Source organism: Dipodomys merriami, unplaced genomic scaffold, assembly GCF_024711535.1.
Source record: "Dipodomys merriami isolate MVZ:Mamm:240054 unplaced genomic scaffold, mDipMer1.0.p SCAF_5, whole genome shotgun sequence".
Lineage (NCBI taxonomy): Eukaryota > Metazoa > Chordata > Mammalia > Rodentia > Heteromyidae > Dipodomys > Dipodomys merriami.
This window is the reverse complement of record NW_027206068.1, coordinates 1,752,356-1,772,610: the sequence shown is the minus strand read 5'-3', so window position 1 is coordinate 1,772,610 and position 20,255 is coordinate 1,752,356.

The window sequence follows — 20,255 nt, the reverse complement described above, 5'->3', positions numbered from 1 at the left end:
AAGTTAATATTCATTTTCTATACATTGTTATTTGAATTTAGGTCATAAAAGAAAGAAAAAATGCTGTCACAGGGTCATCTTTACATAGAAGATATATAAGTATTTTGGGCAGTATTGAAACTATTGGGTGGAGAAGACTCCAATCTTAATAACAGTTCACTAGTGGATCAGAGTCATAGCCATAGATTTACAACAGGTTAAAATGTGCCCTAATTGTGTCACTGTTGCAATGCCAAACATGTCAACTAGGTAACAGAAAGGTATTTTGAAATATATTTATTTTAATATTTTAAATATTTTATTTCCTTAAGAAATTTTGAGTATAACAAATCCCACTGGGAATTTTTTAGCTCACGCATTGAAGTTTTTTAATATATAAGGATTCCAGGACAGAAGTACCCTGTGGCTACATTGAAAATGATTCTAGAAGTACAGATTCCCACTGACATCTGGTCGACCCAATTCTCCTGAATTCAGAGAAACAGATAACTGAAGAATGCTCAGTACCTGCATTACTCTCCAGGATGTATCTCCTAATCACTACTACTTATGATTATTGATAAATTTGAATTTTTATTAATGAGAACATTACTGTCTTTATAATTCTCTAAACTGTACTCCTCTCTCTCCACTTGAGGAGAGGAGTGCAGCTGGGTAAGATGGAGGAAAACAATAGAAGGGGTGAAGTATATCAAGATACATTGAATTCATGAACTGACATGTTAAGGTGTAAGCATTTGTACAATTATGATATAGTATGATATAAAAAATTAAGATACAATGAAACTTATTTAATTCATTTGTATTTTAAATGAATTTTGTTTTCAAAAAAGACTTTAGAATTTAGTTTCAAAATTTTACATTGATTTTTACAACATTTATATTTTAAGAGAAATAAAGTTTTAATCTGTAACACTCAAAGATTGTTAAGAGAAGGAATGTGAAACTTTCACACTAAGATTGTGAAGAAAAGAAGCAAGAACAGAGGACTTGGAAAAGGGCAACTGTCAAATCACATTGAATCCAGGAAATCAGTGGATTTACTTCAAATTTCATAGAAGCGTAGAAAGTGAAGCTTTGAGAAATGTAAATAGCAGGAACTATAAACTCAAAGTTGAAATGGTTTGACAGTAAAAACATGTGAATGAAATCGCCATATAAGGAAGCTTCTCAGATACAGGAGTGTATTATTTTCTCTGTAAAACATATGCTGATGGCCAGATAAATTTTTCTAAAAATATGTACCAACAGACATTGAGTAATAAGTCTTTAAGTACACAGATTATGTTCTTACCTATGACAATGTGAAAGTTTGAAGAATATAGAAAGTGCTTGGAAGTATGGGCTGACATTGATGGTAATTGAACTGAATAACTGGTTATTTCTCACAAAATTTCCATCACAAAAAAATACCAGTAACATTGTTTTAACAATGATAAGTAGGCAGAATGTCTGTGTAAAATAGCTTTTTTGTGTTTACAAGTTGTTCAACACAATGAAATAAGTATACTGGGCTTGCTAATGCTAATGTTATTGTACCTGCCTAAAAGCCTGGAAGAAATAATTCATCAAACCCACAGCTGTAGAAGATCGGGTCATCAATACTTACTCTTGGGTAGTAATTTGATTCTTAGTGACACTGGGGTAGCAATAAATGTCCTAGAATGATAACATATTTTTTTTTCCTGTTGGTCGTTGCAACTTAAGGTAAAAAGTTGTCAAAAACTTAAGAAAATGTGAAAATGGAAGTAATATTGAAGTAAAAATCAGAGCTACAAGAAATGATTTAATGTGGCCTCTCTGACTTCTTTTTTCTTAAATTTATTTTACTTTGTCATTTAGATTTATTTTTTGATGGAGTGGAGCAGAAAGGCCCAGAAATGATTGGGTTTAGTGACTGCCTGACTACTTTTATAATTGTCTAATCATAAGCAAGCTACTTAATTGGCCTTCATATTATGGAGTTTTACCTTACCCAATTACCCTTCTTCCAAGTTTTGGAGAAAAGTAAATTATTCCATAGGGAGCACTTTGTCTCTACTGTCCTTTGTGCACTATATAGTACTAGAAGGAACCCATTAGGTGGAACCATCTGCATTAACACTTGAACATCCCTTTACATTCTTGCTCAGTGTTTGATCAAAACAAGATGCAACTGCTCTTAATCTGGACCATTCCAATGTGTCCTCACCAAGCAAACCTGAAGCATTAAGTTGCAAATAAGAGCACTACACAACTAAGACATTCTTCCTTCCTAGAACTGTGCAACGTGTGTTTAAGTGCACCTTAGTTACATCTGGGGAATAGAGAAGCAGAATAGCATATTGTCTATGACTTAACTACTGAGCTTTGTATAAACAGCAACATCGTTGTCTGTGATCCAGAAATTAATAATAAAAATCTAGAGATTAATAAGAAAACCATCTATGATGTTGTTTAAAATAAGTACCTCTTCCCCCCAAATTGAAGTGGGAATATCTTTGAGGTGTAAAACCATTTACAAAAGGGATTTCAGGAAAGCACACAGCTCAACCTAGAAACATTCAGTTGTGCAAAAGAGGTACTTTGAAATGTGCTTCTCATTTTTTGGTTAGTCTTTGTAATTTGTTATCATTATGATAAAGGTGAGGTACTGAGTGGTTATAGTTACGTATCTCAGGTAATGAGTGCATTACTTTGTAGACAAGATCACACCCTTCCTTGCTCTCTCTGTTTTTCTCTCCTATCCCTACCCACAAGTTACATGGTTCATTTGCAAAATCGTAGGTAGTGAGTTTTCATTTTGTTCATCTTTGTTTGGTTTTTGAGTCAGGGTCTTGATGTGTTACCCAGGCTAGCCTTCAGGTCTTCTTGCCTCAGAATCTTAAGTGCTGTAAAGATGAGGGTGATCCATCATACCAGTGAAAACTGTTTCTAACGAAAAGAAGAAAAGGTCATCGGTGTCAAGGAGGGAGTTCTTAATGTTAAGGCATGATTAGTTAGGTAGCTGCATGGTTTGACTGTTAAACTGTATGTGTAACTATAAAGTTTCCAAATCTATATATTGAAAGATAGATAAAATCCTTCTCATAATGGCTCAGGGCATGCTGTTTTCTTTGGCTAATGCAAAATCCTTTAAGAAGTGGTGTGACCAGTGATGTGTATGCCTTAATCAGCAATATACTGTAACAAGTAAAAAGTAGATAAAGCCTGCAATCAATAGTTCACACCTATGAAGAAGTAAGATAATGTGCTTTAAATTGCTTTATTTTAGAGATATTCTGCAACTACTGAAAGTTTGCTAGAAAAAGAAGTAAACATGCTCTACAAATGCAGTTTTCTATCCTTATTGTAAACTATTTACACCTAGATGCATTTAACCTATTATCATGGATAGGATGAATATGGTTAGATGAGTCAAACATGCCTCTTAAAAAAGGTAAATGATTGTAATTGCAGTATGTCTTATCCTATAAAATGAGAAGGAATACCTTACTTCTAAATTAGCATGAGTAGCAGAGAAGCAGTAATTGAGCTTCAGAAGATGGGTACAAGGGGCCAGGCTATGCAGATTAAATTCGCTCCCTCAAATGAGCAAGGAAATTATGGGTCAACTATAACATCATGCATCTCAAGGCATCAGAGTTTCAGAAGATATAAAAGAGGTAAAGAAGCTTTCAGAGGTAACCTGAGGATCTGCAGCTTATCCCAGAGGTATTTACCAATTCAGAAAAATGCCAGAGTCAGAATTTAGGCATGGCTTACAACAACAGATGTTACTAAAAAGAAAAAGATGAGATAATAGGATGGTAGTCATTAATCAATGATTTAAATTATTATAATAAAAATGCATATAAGCAAAAAACACCAAACTCTATAGATATAAAGCAAGAGAGTTCTGAGTAATTAAAGTAAAATAATTGATATAAAATATATTTCCCAGTAAATTATAATGAACTTTGAAAATATCAAAGCTTGTGGGAACCACAAAAGTAATATTTATAACATCATATACTTGCAAAACAATTACAACACTGAAAACAAATCAATGAACAGACTTTCTAGTTGAAGAATGTCAGAATAAGACAATTCCAATCCTAAATCAAATGAGAAAAAACTAGTTTGTGTAAGAAAATAAACTAGTTGCATGAAATTATTAAACATAAAAAGTTGGTCATTGCAAAGCTCACCTTTTGAAATAACTAATAAAAATGCTAGGCCTGCAATAAAATTACTAAGAAAAAATTAAAATATGATTATAAATGATAATGAAGAGAAGATGAAATCACTACTGGTGGTGCTCTTTTAAGAAGGCAATAAGAGCATCTTAGAACATTTCTAATATACTCAATATGATACTGTTGCTCTGATTTAGTTGCTGTGATTGCTGTTTTACTGTTCTTTTTTCTTGTTTGGTAGTTGCTGTTATTGCTGTTTCCTTTTCTTTTTTTCTTGTTTGGTAATGTGTATGTCTTTGGATGGATAAGAGGGGCACAGAAACAGTGGAAGAAAGAGTGAACAAGTACAACAGTGGTACTCATTAGACATTATATGGAAAATGAACTGTACATCTTATGAGTGGGGATGGGAGGGAAAAACTGGGAAAGAGCAAGGGAAGGGAAGACATGGTTCAAAAAGAATTGTACTTATTACTTCACTCATGTGACCATAACCTTTCTGTATATCACCTCTACAACAACAATAAAATAATGTTTAAAAACATACATAAGTAAACACAAATAAATACAATAAAATCCCATAAGTTTATTATTAATCAATAAAAACAATTTCAGTTTTAAAAGGTTTTTTGTAAACAAAACCACAAATTTATGTTATAGAACTCACCTAATAAGAACTAACCTAAGTCTTACCTAATTCTTACTAAATTAATAAGACTATTGGTCTGTAGGATATTTAGGAGTAGAGGCACTGAGAAAATCTTTAGGATGATTGGAAGCATGCCCTCAGAAGAGAATAAGGTATTGCCTGAAACCATGGTTAGTGTTCCCAGAAGCCCAGTACTGGCTCAATCCAATTTCTCCATGGCTTCCTGTATTGAGATGTGATCACTCTCTGCCACCATTGCCTTCAGCCCCATTGTCATCCTCTCTAATGTGGAGGGATCAGGTGATATTTTGGCCTCACCAGAACTGAACAACTCAATGCCATGACCTTGAACTTCCAAACCTAAATAAATCAATGCTCCATAGCTAGCCTGCCTTGGGGGGGGTCAGAGTAACAAAAATGTGACTAATACAGACTTTAGAGACAAACCATGAAATATAGCACAGATACTGTAAGATGTGTAGCCTCTGATTGTGATTTGTAGACTCAATAATCTATCTTGTAGAAATTATTAAGAATAAGGAAATAAGTAAGTAATAATGGAAATAAGTAATAATGGAAAACAATTCTGTCTTAAGGGTCTTGTCTCAAACAAAAATCTGGAAGGAATGTGTGTGAGATGGCATGGCATAATATAGCATTGTATATGAGCGAATGTGTAGTTATGTATGTGTCATGGGATCGTTATTCTAAATTGTTTCTAAAAGAAGTCATTGATAGGAAGGGAAAATAAAGGAGGAGGCAACAATGCTTGATAAGAAATGTACTCGTGGGCTGGGAAAGTGGCTCAGTGGTAGAGTGCTTGCCTTGCATGCCAGAGGCCCTGGGTTCGATTCCTCAGCACCACATAAGAAAAAAGAAAAAATCTGGAAGTGGCGCTGTGGCTCAAGTGGTAGAGCGCTAGCCATGAGCTGAAGAGCTGAGGGACAGCACCCAGGCCTAGAGTTCAGGCCCCATGACCGGACCCAAAAAAAAAAAAAAAAGAAATGTACTCGTTAACTTGTCCATGTAATTGTAACCCCTCTGTACGGTATTTTCACAATAAAAAAAATTTTAAATGAAAAAAAAGAGAAGTCATTGATCTTGAAGGTCTATGTTCATAGAACCTGAAAACTTGCCCACATGTTCACCTTAACTCATTCATAAATGTGTAATTTTTTTTTTGGTTATGGAGTTTTAACTCAGGGCCTGGGCATTGTCTCTGAACTCTTTAACTCAAAGCTTGTACTCTACCAATTTTAGCTACAACCCCAACTCCATTTTAGGGAGGTTCATTGGAGATAAGAGTTTCATGTATTCTTTTGCTTTGCCTGACTTCAAACCATGATCGTCAGATTTCAACCTCATGAGTAGCTAGGACTGCAAGCATGATCCACCAGTACCTGGCAAATGTGTAAACTTAAAAGCACCTAATATGTTCTTCAATATCAGAATGTGTAAATACCTCTTGGCATGTCCCTATCACATAATCATATTCATTGATAAAAATCAGTGAGTGAATAAATTATGGGAAGGCATGGATGTCTCAAATGTATTTGGTTAAATGAAAGGACTTAGTATGAAAAGATTCATTTATGTGATTCTAGTTGTATGATATTCTAGAAGATGGAAACTATAGAGAACACAGAAACATCATTGATTGCCAGGGATTCAGGACTTGGGGGTAAATGTATAAACTAGAAATGACTTTTTAGAGCAATTAGTCTGTATGGTTCTATACTTACAGATATAAGACATGAAAATTTTCAAAACTCTTTATGACTTTATAGCAAAAAGAATCAACTTTACGTATGCAAACTTATATGTTGGATAAGTTTGGACAGAAGCAGACTGTAAAGGAGCAAACTCAACTTTGTAAACAGGTATACAACAACCTTTCTCGATGATGTGGAGAACAGTTATTGACCTAAATGCTTTTGGAAATGAGTGCAAGATGTCCATAAAAAAAAGGGCACATAGTCACTGGACTCCAGTTGGTAAAGTACTTTCCTGCAGGGACATGAATTAACGATCCTATTACTGCTGTAGATGCATAGGAAAACAAAACAATTAAGAAAATGGATTGCAGATGCTGGGCCTCTTTCATCACTGGCAATGTGCAAATTTATACCAAGAGGAGGAAGCTAATCAGACCCATGCGGAAATGAATTAAGAGTTGGCGATACCAGGAGAAATTCATGTTTGGTTTGATATGTTATGTATGGAAACTTATGGAAATAGTTTTGATGTGTAAATGCATGGATTACTTAATATACACACAGATACAGTTAATGATTGCTCTGTCAGATAAAAAACTAAAATAAATAATAGAAGTGTGAGCAAGTCTCAAACCCAGACCTCAATTTTAATTGCATTGCTTGATTTAATATGCAAGTATTTCTTGCCCCTTATTCTTCTTAAAGCAAGAAATGGCTGGTTTTATGACAAGGTCCAGATATATGTAAGAGGTGCTTTGGACATGCCATGTCAAAAAAGAAGTTCTCTCTCTCTCTCTCTCTCTCTCTCTCTCTCTCTCTCTCTCTCTCTCTCTCTCTCTCTCTCTCTCTCTCTCTCTCTCTCTCTCTCTCTCTCTCTCGCTCTCTCTCTCCCCATATCCCTTCCTCCATCCTTCCCTCCCTCCCTCCCTCTGTCCCTCCCTCTTTCTCTTTCTCTCTCTCCCTCCCTCTCTCTCTCCCCTCCCCTCTGCCTCCTACAAACACAGACACACACAAAGACACACACACTGATGGGTATGGCAAAGAAGCACAGGACTTCACAGACTTTACAGGACTTTACAAAACCTCAAAGGTCAATGTTGAATCGATGTGATTTATAAAGTAAAATTAAACTAAAATTTAAGCCAGATTAAAATGTCTTTGGGTCTATCCCAATATAAATGATACAATAAATTAGTAACTAGAGGGGAGAAGCCACCCTTACTATGCAATCATTTTATATAATACATAGACACACACGGACCTCAAGAAAAGTGTGCACACCATCACAACATGACTCCCTTGAGAAGTGTACTGTAGAGGAGATGGGGGAAAAGATGATTATAGGGTGACTGGAAGGCTGATGGTACTGCTCAGAGAGGCACTCCAGACCTCCATGGATAACTCAAATCATGTTGATCACATGTGCGCTAGAAATAACACCATGAATGGAATCTGTGACCTGCCATCCACCATCACACAAACCAAATTTTACCATAAGAAAATCAAATTCCAACAGAAGTGTCCCTTAAACAGTCCTTGACAATTATTAGTCTTCACAACTGTCGAGATCATGCATACAAAGAAAGAAAGTCTAAGGCACTGCCTTGGTTAAGAGAAGCCTAAAAGCCCAACTATTAAAAGGAAGACAAAAAAGAAAAGAAAGCAACAGGAAATAAAAAGGAGAAGGAGAAGGAAGAGGGAGGCAGAAAAGCAGGGAGAAGGAACAAGGGAATGAAGAGGAGGAAAAGCAGATGTGAAGAAAACCTATGAAATGTATAAGATACCTTCAAATAAACTATGGTACAGATTTTACAAGCCTCAGAATGATGAGATAAAGAACCTCATATATGATATATTTTAGGTAATATTAGTTAAACACATCAAATCTAGGAAGAGGAATAATTATCCAGATCCAATATGTGCAATGACCCAAAATATGTTGAGTCCAAACACATATGCAAAGAAATAGGACACAATATTTTAGAGAGAATGGATAAGTTTAGGTGATCAATAGTCCTTCTGGCTTCTCAGATCCTGGGTGGATAATTTATCTCCAAACACATCTGTATTGCAAAAATATGTATACATCATCGTCTGATCAGTTATACTTCAATAAAGTGTTAATTTTACTTTTCTCAAATAATCTGTGAGGACAAGATATAGTAACACACTCCTGTAATCCTGGCTACTTTTGAGGCAAATATCTGGAGGATTGCTGTTGAAGGCCAGTCTAGGCAAAACGTTAGAGAGAACCCATCCCACCAAACAAAGCTGTGGAAGTGGTCAGCATCTGTAATCCCAGCAACATGAGAGGCAATGGTAGAAAGATGAGAGGCTCTCCCCAAATAAAAGCATGAAACTCTATCTAAAAAAATAACGATTGGGGTTAGGCAAGCATGAAGCCCTACAATCAAATCCAAATACTAGTCAAAATGACAAAAACACTTAGAAAGAAAGAAAGAAAGAAAGAAAGAAAGAAAGAAAGAAAGAAAGAAAGAAAGAAAGAAAGAAAGAAAGAAAGAAAGAAGGAAAGAAAGAAAGAAAGAAAGAAAGAAAGAAAGAAAGGAAGAAAGAAAGAAAGAAAGAAAGAAGGAAAGAAAGAAGGAAAGAAAGAAGGAAAGAAAGAAGGACAGAAAGAAAGACAGAAAGACAGACAGAAAGACAGAAAGAAAGACAGAAAGAAAGACAGAAAGAAAGAAAGAAAGAAAGAAAGAAAGAAAGAAAGAAAGAAAGAAAGAAAGAAAGAGACAAAGAAAGAAAGAGACAAAGAAAGAAAGAGACAAAGAAAGAAAGAGACAAAGAAAGAAAGAAAGAGACAAAGAAAGAAAGAAAGACAAAGAAAGAAAGAGACAAAGAAAGAAAGAAAGAATAAAAGTCAGGAAGGAAGGAAGGAAGGAAGGAAGGAAGGAAGGAAGGAAGGAAGAAAAAAAACAGCCATATTCTGGTATCTCACCTCTCTAATCCTACCTACTCAGGAGTCTGAGATCTGAGGATCACAGTTCAAAGCCACCCCAGGTAGGAAAGTCCATGAGATTCTTCTTTCCAATTAATCACCAGAAAACTGGAAATGGAGCTGTGGCCAAAAACAGTTGAGTGCTAGCCTTGAGCAGTAAAATTCAAGGACAGCGCTCAGGACCAGAGTTCAAACCCCACAACCAGCCAAAAAAGAAAAAAAGAAAAACCACTGTGATTCTTATCTAATAGTAAAGCATCTTTTTTTTTTCTTTTTTTGGTCGGTCATGGGGCCTGAACTCTGAGCCTGGGCATTGTCCCTCAGCCTCTTCAGTTCAACGCTAGCGCTCTACCACTTGAACCACAGCGCCACTTCTGGCTTTTTCTACTTATGTGCTGCTGAGGAATTGAACCTAGATCCTCATGCATGCAAGGCAAGCATTTAGCCACTGAGCCACCTTCCCCTCCCCAATTTTTATTCTTTAATCTAAACAAATGTACATTGTTAAGCTAAGATATTTAGTTGGTATTAATAGGAAAATGCCGCACCTTCTCCTTTATTTTTCTAACAACCTAAAACTCCTCTAAAGTTAAAGTTTATTGAATGGGGAAAAATTTATTTGTAGCCTGAACACTTTTCATTTCAGTTTTATCTCCATATAAGCTTGTTTTGTTTCTGATAACACTTTTTCCTCTTAGTGGCCATCCTCTGTGCATTGAGAGGCACAGCACTGATGCTGGCTGAGGTTGTTATCTAGGAGGCTTATTGATATAAAGTTTCAGAGCCCAAGCAGAACACAGAATGCCTGTCATTGCAAATAGAATGCAATAGTGAAAGAAGAAAAAAAGAATTTTTTATTAGAAAAACCTTTTCTGTATTAGTGAAGTTTATTATTTATTAATGTTAATTAGATATAACAATTTAGATCCTCTCTGATATCCTCTATGATACGTGTGTATGTATATGTGCTTATTTAAGACCCTATATTTATATCTAGTTACTTATTCACATTAAAAATAACTATAAGGCTTTCTAGTCAACATCATAACTACTGATATTTAATTGATCATAATTAAATTTCTCTTTGGGTTGTTATATTCAACACATAGGAACAAATATATTAATTAAAAGAAATAAAGCAGTAGTCTTGAAGTTTCACCACATGTTATTTACTTTTTGTTGTGGTCTTGATTTGTGGAACTGTCATGGTGCTTGTGTTCAGGGCTTCCCCCTTTCATAGCAATCCTTAGCTCTCAGACTGTTAAGCAACCCTAGTATCACACATTAGAAGCACTAGCACCCAGCCTTCTCACTTGGTACTTGTGCAACTAGGCTAAAAACAACTGTTTTGCCTTGTGGTATGTAAAGACCATTTTGGGGTTGAGTTGGAGAAGGTTTTATTGGTAGTATGTGCTGTTTGTAGACTCCTATCTTCTAGATAAATAGAACCATTACATATATCAGATTGGTACAAATACGTTCTTCAAGAACCATTGAAGACATAATAATAGATACAAAATTTGCTTCTACACATAAGGGTGAGCCATCAGCCAAAAATCTGGCAAACAAGGACACAGAGCAGGCCATCTACTCTGGTATTAATTCCTAATGCAGCAGACCCCTCCTCTCTGCATGGATTGGTTGAGCTTAGGTTCACAAGCTGCTCATAATTGGCTAGTATGAATAAGGTAAAGTGTATCTATATACAGTGATTTTGAAAGAAGAGGCACAGTTCACAAATAAACTCAAAATATACCCCCTGCTATTTCTTGAACAGTCTGGGTTGTATGGTAATTCCACCTTGAAAAGACAAAACCTTACATTTTACAAATCCTTTCTTATCCCTAAGCAGTTCCTTAACAAGAGCCATGGTACCAGGCCAAAGCAGGAACTTTTAAGCAACACAATTTGATAGAAAAGATTTCACAAGATCACACTCTAGTCTGATCATATCAGACTCATTTGGTGTGAGGATGATATCTGTGCTGACTTCCAGGGAAGACCCAGAGCAAATAAATTGCAGTTACTTTCAGTGTTAATTGCTTTATAAACAGCTGTCTTGACTTCCTTCTTTTCTTTGGCTCATTTTCTAATTTCATATCCCAATAAATTACTGACCTTTGGATTTTAAGTGTCAGTGTCTACTTGAACAAAACTATGATAAATTTACTGTGCTAAATATAAGGATGTCTGTGATCAGTTGGAAAAATGAGTTACCACATCAATGTTACTCAGTAAAATACAATGGAAAATTCCATTCTCTTGGCTTCTGCAGTCAGATTTGAGGGGTCATATGTCAAAGGATTCTTTCGATGAATGTGATTACACAATCAACTATGATTGTCTTCCCTAGGCTACATACAGCTCCCTGAACCAAAAAGAAATCATATCTTAAAGAAGTATACATTAACTTTACATTTTATATTACATTTTATATTAACTTTAACTTTAAAGTATCATATCTACTGACATTAATCAAGTCAAAAGTAGCAGTAACAAGCATCGATGAAATCTATATTCATATCACACACAGATATATATATATGTGTTTATATATTTATATACAACACATGCATGCATATATACACACATACATGCATACATACATACATGATCAGGGAGAAAATATTTAGTTGACTGAATTTTAAATGTCTAATAAAAATTATGTTAAACATTTATTAACAAAAAGTAAAAATTATTAAACATAAAAATGAAACTTTTGTACTTTTAGGCCAGGTGCTGGTTGCTCACACCTGTAGTCCTAACTATTCAGGAGGGTGAGATCTGGAGCTTGAGGTTTGAAGCCATGTCTGGCAGAGAAGTCTGTTAGATTTTTATCTCCAATAAACTACTCAGAAAATGCCAGAAGTGGCATTGTGGCTCAAGTGGTAGAGCACTGATTTTGAGCACAAAGAGGCTCAGGGACATTGTTCAGGTCTTGACTTTTGGCAAAAAGAGGATTGGCAAAAAGAAAAAAAAGCAAAAAGAAAAGGAAAGGAAAGGGAAGAAAAAGAAAAAGAACAGACAATGTTTTTTTTTGTTTTTTATTTAAAATATCCTTCCAATTTCAAGTAATAAATATTCTAATTCAGGATGGAGAAAATACTTACGTATAGATAATGTTTATCTTTTGTGTAGGGATTACTTCACTTTATCTAGCATGACACCACCTTCAGTCCTGCATTTTATTTTTTCTGTGTTGACTGTACCAGAACTTCAACTCAGCGTCTAAGGTCTGACTCAACTTACTGGGACTTTCTACCACTTGAGACATGTTTCCAACCTGGAATTTTGCTGGCAATTTTGGAGATGGAGTTTCACAGTTTACTGCCTGGTCTGACTTTGAAGTGACATCCTCTACAACACATCTTCCTTAATAGGGTTACAGGTATGAGCCACCAACACTTGGCTATATCCTCCACTTCTCTTCATCTTGCTACAGATGCGTTAATTCATTCTTTTTTGGTACTGAATAATATTCTACCTGTGTACATATTACACTTCTGTACTCATTTGGTAATGGCTTATTGTCCATAATACCTATATCAATTTATATTCCCACCAACAGTGTATAAGTGTCCACTTTGTTCTGTGTTCTCGCCTGTTTTGTTTGTGGTAATAGTCATTGAAAAAAATAACAGGTTGAGAGATGCTACATCATTTAGTTTTGACTGATGTTTTCCTCATGACTTCAAGACATTAGTGAGCTTTTTCTCAGTTATTTCTTCATCATTTGTAGTTATTTTCTTTTTCTTTTTTTTGAGAATTTTCTACTTATAAAATTTCTCCATTTATACTTGGATAATTTATTTTTCATTAAGCTTTTAAGTTCTCATATGTTCTCTTATTCCCTCTCAGCTCAAAGATTTGAGAAGCATTTCTTCCCACTCCTTAGGCTCTTGAGTTACCCTGTCCATTGTTTCCTGGCTGAGCCACAACCAGTGTCCTGCTCATGCATGCAATTTCCAGCCTGCAATTCCAAGCAGGCAATCACAAGACTATAGATCATAGCAATATATATCTTGGATAAGAAAAGTTTTCCAATTAACTTGAATTCTTAATATGTTTCACCATCTTGATCTCATGGAATCCTCAATAATTTCTGTGTCAAAAGCAGCTGGCAACATTTCTAAAGCTACCCCGACAGCATGGTGGGTTCCCATGAATCAAGTGTAGCACCTGGCTGGCTTTCTCCACTGTTGCTCCGGCCTCTCTGCTCTCTCTCGCTGTAGACTTCACTTCAGAGAGGGAGTGATATAGATAGGAGAGAGAGAGAGAGAGAGAGAGAGAGAGAGAGAGAGAGAGAGAGAGAGAGAGAGAGAGAGAGAGAGAGAGAGAGAGAGAGAGAGAGAGGAGAGAAGAGAAGAGAGAGGAGAGAAGAGAGGAGAGAAGAGAGAGAAGAGAGAGAGCGCATTCAGTAGTATACACTCTGGTCAGGGTGATTGCCTCACTAAAGTAATTCAAATTAAAAAAAATACAAAGCAAACAGGGCTGGGAAGGTGGCTCAGTGGTAGAGTGCTTGCCTCACATGCATGAGGCCCTGGGTTTGATTCCTTAGCACCACATAAACAGAAAAAAGCTGGAAGTGGTGCTGTGGCTCAAGTGGTAGGGCACTAGCCTTGAGCTGAAGAGCTGAGGGACAGCGCCCAGGCCCAGAGTTCAGACTCCATGACTGGCCAAAAAGAATGCATAAATAAGTTATTAACCCAAGTGTGGAATAGAAGCTATATTGGGAATCATTTTGAATAGTAATTACCTTCAGTAAAAGATATATGTATGCCAATAAATTCTCCTTGAAAATGAAGACTCCCGGTTGGTGTGCCTATTTACAGAAAAACATAGAAAAAGCCTTTTGTATGGTATTTTCACAATAAAAAAACTTATTAATAAAAAAAGACTTATAGCTAAAGATCAGCTGTATCCTTTTAGAGGCAGCTCTCTTCCAGTAAGCATCAAAAATTGGAAGAGGAGTTGTATTGTACAAAGCTGAATAAACATATACATGCATGATAAGACATAAAAAGGAATTATCAGTGTGAAAAAATAGACACATTTCAGGTGAAACTCCATTTTTATGTATCTCATGCAAATTTTTCTTTTATTGTTCTCAGTTATGTATAATGGATTTGTCTAAACCTGGACAATGATTCGACACATTAATGCAAATCAATTCGAACTTATTATGATTACAATTGTATTTCTAGCTAATCATATAGTCAATCGACTTCCATGGTTCATTAACTGAAAGAACTAAAATTCAGTGTGAACAAACTCATTGATGGAAGGATTGATTCACCTCCATTACATCATATGGGCAAAGTCATACTTGTAATGTATGCCACCAACAAAAATCCTTTAAGTCACTCTGAATATGAGCAGTAGGACAACTTTTGATATTCATATACTCAAATAGACCTAAGCCAACATTACTAGAGGACACTAAGCATGGGGGGGGCGGGGGTAATACATGTGTCTGAAAGTGAGCAGAAAAGCTGTGTGAGGATATAAGGTGATGAGTTCCAGCCTCAGTACAGACATTAAAAAAATTCAGTAAGCACTGGAAGTTTGATTCCTTTCTTAACATAATTGAATAAAGGTGAAATTTATTTTCACTTCATGTACCTATCAAGTTCTCTTACCAAACTTAGATTATACTAAAGAATGCTAAATTTAGAATTTTTTACTTGAAGATATATTAATGCTAGTTTTTTTATTCTTTTAATTTGACAGCTTTTAAAGTTTTTTCTCTTTTAACATAGGATAGTTATACTTCTCTTCAACTAACTTCATAAATTAACCTTTCATTTTCATGAGAGTTTTGCTTTCCACCTTAAGGTAATTTCTTTATGAGAATGTGTTTTGATATACTATACAAATTATACCAACTGCACATATTTTATTTTTGTGAAAGCAAAATTAATTATTAGGAAGAACAATTTTCCTACTGTTTTCCTGCTAAATCTTTCAATGCCATATTTGTATGAGACATATCTTTCAAATATTTAAATTGGATTATTAATTTATTCTTATAGCTCAGAGGCAGAGTTTAAATTTATATGCAAATGTCACAACTTCTAAAGGTCTGAATTCATCTGGTTTGTCAAACTGTGACTCTGCATCACAGACAGTACATGTATAATATTCTAGGATGGGAATGACATTTTCAAGTTATCTTTAGTATGATAATGGAACCAAAATATTAGAATACATATAAATGGAGAAGATCAACTTTATAATCCCAGGCATGTTTTATACAAGAGAGCCTTACAATATGTATTAACTTTCATTTTCAAGACCATATCATAAATATCAAGATTAGCCAGAAAAATATCTCTTTGGATTTATTGTTAAACACTAATAATACAACCAAATGACAAATATGCATTAAATAATGTGCCCTGGAAAAGAATATTACCATATAATTCCTGGTAGGAAAAGTAATTATACACAAGTTGATTTATCATTATTTTGAAATCACTCCAGAAGTAATAGTTGGGAAGCTTATGTTAGCCTGTTTTTTAATAACAACTATTTATAGAAACATATTCTTCAGATTCTGCTTAATAGCCTTTTTAGGTCTTCAGAAAGATTGAGAGCCGTTTAATGCCTTGCCTTTTCTAACCTTTCTGTGATCACACTCTGTTATTAAATCATCCCTAATGGATGTGTTTCTCAGGCTAAGTGCATACAAATTCTTTTTTCATAATAAATTTTTCCTGAGGGTCAAACTCCCTCAACCACTTGACTATGGAATGACTCCAGGGCAGTGACAAGAGCTTATTTGTCAGTATTCTGTCTCTCATAGTACACACTCCATCCTCTACATTTATCATAGACACTAAATAAATGTTAGTTAACTGATAGTTTTTCCAAATCAAAATGAGTACATTACCCAGCCCCAGACACACATTGGGAAAGGTATTTAAGGTAAATGAGCTCTGGCATGGGCTTTGTGAAGGAGGGATTTCATACATAGACAGCATGTTCACACACAAAACCATATACCAAACACCAAGAAGGTGGAAGGTTAGACAGAGCATGCAACACAGTCATATGAGAGAATGGGAAGCAGAGCAACTGCAATTCCCAAGGTCCTGGAAAAGGGACACAAGCAAAGGTTTCCAGAAACAAAGGTAATCCAGCATTCCTGGACACAAAAATTACAGGGAAGACATTGGTGTGTGGACCTGAATGTGGAGTAGAAACATTTAGAGTGTCAATTGTCACAGCATATGTTGTACAATTCATTCAATCACTGCTGCTATGAAATGGCACATGCATCTTGAACTTAAATTTTCTGTCTCAACCCCAGCCTATATCTATGAATCCAACCCATCCCATAAATTACCTACTTCCCTTTTCTTTTTTTGTATATATATTTTTATTGTAAAGATACTGTACAGAGGGGTTACAGTTACATGAGTAAGTAAAGAGTACATTTCCTATTGAGCATTGTTACCTCCTCCTTTGTTTTTCCCTTACCATCCCTTCCCTTCCCACTTCCCTAACTCCATCCTCTCCCCTCAGCCCTATCCCCCACAAGTTGTGAAGTTCGTTTCAGCATAGTGCCTTGTAAATTTCATTGTTACAATGGGTCAACCTGTATCCTTATTTCAGCATTTTGTTATTTCCTTTCCTCTCCCCAAATTAGAAAAATGCATATAAAAGATGCAGGGCACTGGAATCAAATACAGTGAAAACAGGGGTTATACCATGCGGGAAGGACATATAAAAGAAACAAAAAAATCACATAGTACATTATAAAACAACAGTAAGAAAGATAAAACCACTTGTGTCCCTATCTTGGGGTTCATTTTGCTTAATATCATCTTATATGGTCATATGTACATAGCTTTTGACCTTTTCTGCTTGTCCTAGATATATACTAGTTATTTCAAATAAGGGAACGCATGGTATTATGATTGACTTATTGAGTGGAATGTCATGGGAATGGTCAGATTTGGAAAGCCTGGGAAAATGTGGAGGAAGGTGGTAAAAGAAGGTCTGAGGTAAGCTTATATACCACATACTCAGTTTGGTATTGAGATAAATTCAAACGACATATATCTGAAAATTCCTTGCTCTTATACTGCCTGGCTTTCTCTATCAGTGTTCAGAATTCTAGCTATAGAACATAAAGGTCAGAGGATTACCTGCATACAAGAAGTAGTTTTGGTATCTGGGAACCAGTGGCTCATGCCTGTAATCCTAGCTACTCAGGAGGCTGAGATCTGAGGATTGCAGTTCAAAGCCAGCCCGGGCAGGAAAGTCCACAAGACTTATCTCCAATAAAACACCAGAAAACTGGAAGTGGCACTGTAGCTCAAGTGGTAGAGCACTTGCCTTGAGCTGAAGAGCTGAGGGACAGTGCCCAAGCCGAGTTCAAGTCCCATGACTGACAAAAAAACAAATAAAGGAAGAAATTATGGAAGTTGGTTTTGGAGATATTGATTTTTGCTCATACTGAGATTTCAAAACACAATGTCATAGACTAGTCTACTCCTTTTTTTTAAACTACCTTTTAACATTGTCTCATATTTTTACTTCTGCTGAACTGAAAAATACTAGTCATTCTTCCTTTGTTTTCTAAGCAACTGGGGTGGTAAGCATATACCACAACACCCTGGCCAAAGTTATAGATGTGAAATATTAAAAAGCTAGAAGTTGAATCATTGTATCACTAGCTCAGCAGTTCACAGTCACAGAAGAAGATACATCAATGTTTACAAAATATCAGGCCAATACAAAAATTTGTAGTAATGCCTAAATTTGTGAATATTCAGAACTGCTTTTCTGAGTTAAATAAATCATCGGAGGGAAATGATGTAATGTGTGATCATGAAAGTGTATGTCAATTGAAAGCAGGTTTTACTATCTTGTTAATTAAATGGTTATAGTAAATCAGAGATAATAATATTGCAAACTCTGTTTTCTAAATGTGTTGAAGAACTACTCTCCAGAGAAAGATTTTGCTCTGAAGCACAAAATATATGTAAATCTTATATATTTATATATATGTATACATATATAAATATATACAATGTATAATATATAAATATATGATATATGTATAATGTATATAATATATAAACATATATTATATAGTATATGAATATATTAAATTTATAATTTAATATATTTTATATAATAATAAACAACATAATACTATCCAATAATGAATTACATATAAATTGTTATGCAAATTGTATATCTATATATATTTAGTAATATTGATTTGATAATTTAATAATATAGTGATGTTATATATTTACATATAAATTATTATATAAATTATCTCTCTATATATCTATTGTGTGTGTGTGTGTGTGTGTACCTATCTTAGATCTTGATTTCAGTACTTGTTGTTCCTGAACATTTGTGCTCAAGGCTATACCTCTACCTCTTAGCAACAGTTCAACTTCTGGCTTTTTTATTTCTTGGTGGTTCTGTGGAGATGAAAGCTTCAGTCTTTCCTGCCCAAGCTGGCTTTGAATTGCAATTATACGCATGCACCAGAGCTTTCTTTGTATGCCATGTTCCCAAAGTGTTACAAATCTAGAGAAAATTAACAGGGTCAAGGATAAAATGTGACAGGTGAGGTAAATCACACTGGACAAATAGCATGTACCACTCTGTGTGTGTGTGTGTGTGTGTGTGGCTCAGCGGGAGTGGGGGGGTGAGGAATATGGGACAAGTTCATTCATCCAGAAACAATATCCTGACTGTGACTGTGCAGTTGTAACATAGCCTTGAGAGATGTTCCATTGGAAGGAAATAGGGAAATGGCATCTCACTATCTCTCATTATTGCTTACAAGTGCTTAAAAAAACTTTTCTGAAAAATAAATAATCATTATTGTAATTTTTCTTTCATGTAGCTGGTTCCTAGTGCAAGAAACACAATTGGGATACTTGTAATAATGTTATGATCTTCTCCCTTTCCTCACACGGCCTTGTACACTTGCAGACCCTAAAGTCTCCTTGATACTGCCAGCCTAAATCTGAGAATCACTTTCCCTGCTCCTGTAATCTGTGTAGTTTGTTTTTCAGAATCTATTTTGTGCCTCAGCAGCAATGGCACTGTGACAGTGTTATTTTAAAAATGTTCTCTTTAGAAATCGGACTTGCAGAAAATTAAACAAACTCATATGATATTTATCTCTTTATAAAAGGGAGCTGCTTTGTAACGTGAGCTAGTTAAGCAACATGACATTGCTTTTCCCATGGTTATTTAGCTTGTGACAGCTCCAACTGCTCAGTTCTCCATAACTGCAATCATAATTCAACTCATTATTATAAGCAAAGCTGAGCCATACATTAATAAAAAAGATGATAATAATGATAGTATTTAAAAATGGACCACCATGTAATTAACTCTGAATTGTTTATGCAAAAGAGAGATAAAGATGTTGTATTCATTGGGGAAGTAAAATTAATGGCTATCAGTTAATTATCTTACAGGCTTTTTAAATGCCTGTAATATTCTTTCAAAATTAATAGAGGAAGATATAAAATAAATTTAAGCTCTTTTGTAACTATCAAAATATTAAAAAATTTTCTAAGCAATTAACAATATACCTACTTTTTTGTATGTTGATATTTGCCTGTATTGGATTAAACAATTGTACATGTTCCCTCTTTAACATTTCTACAATCATTCTTTAATTTTTTGCTAAAATATTCTTAAAATTGGGAAGGGATTGGAAAACCAAATTAAGTAGGGAAAACTAGAGTATCATGGTTAGAAGCCAGCCTGGGAAAGAAAACACATTAGAATCTCTT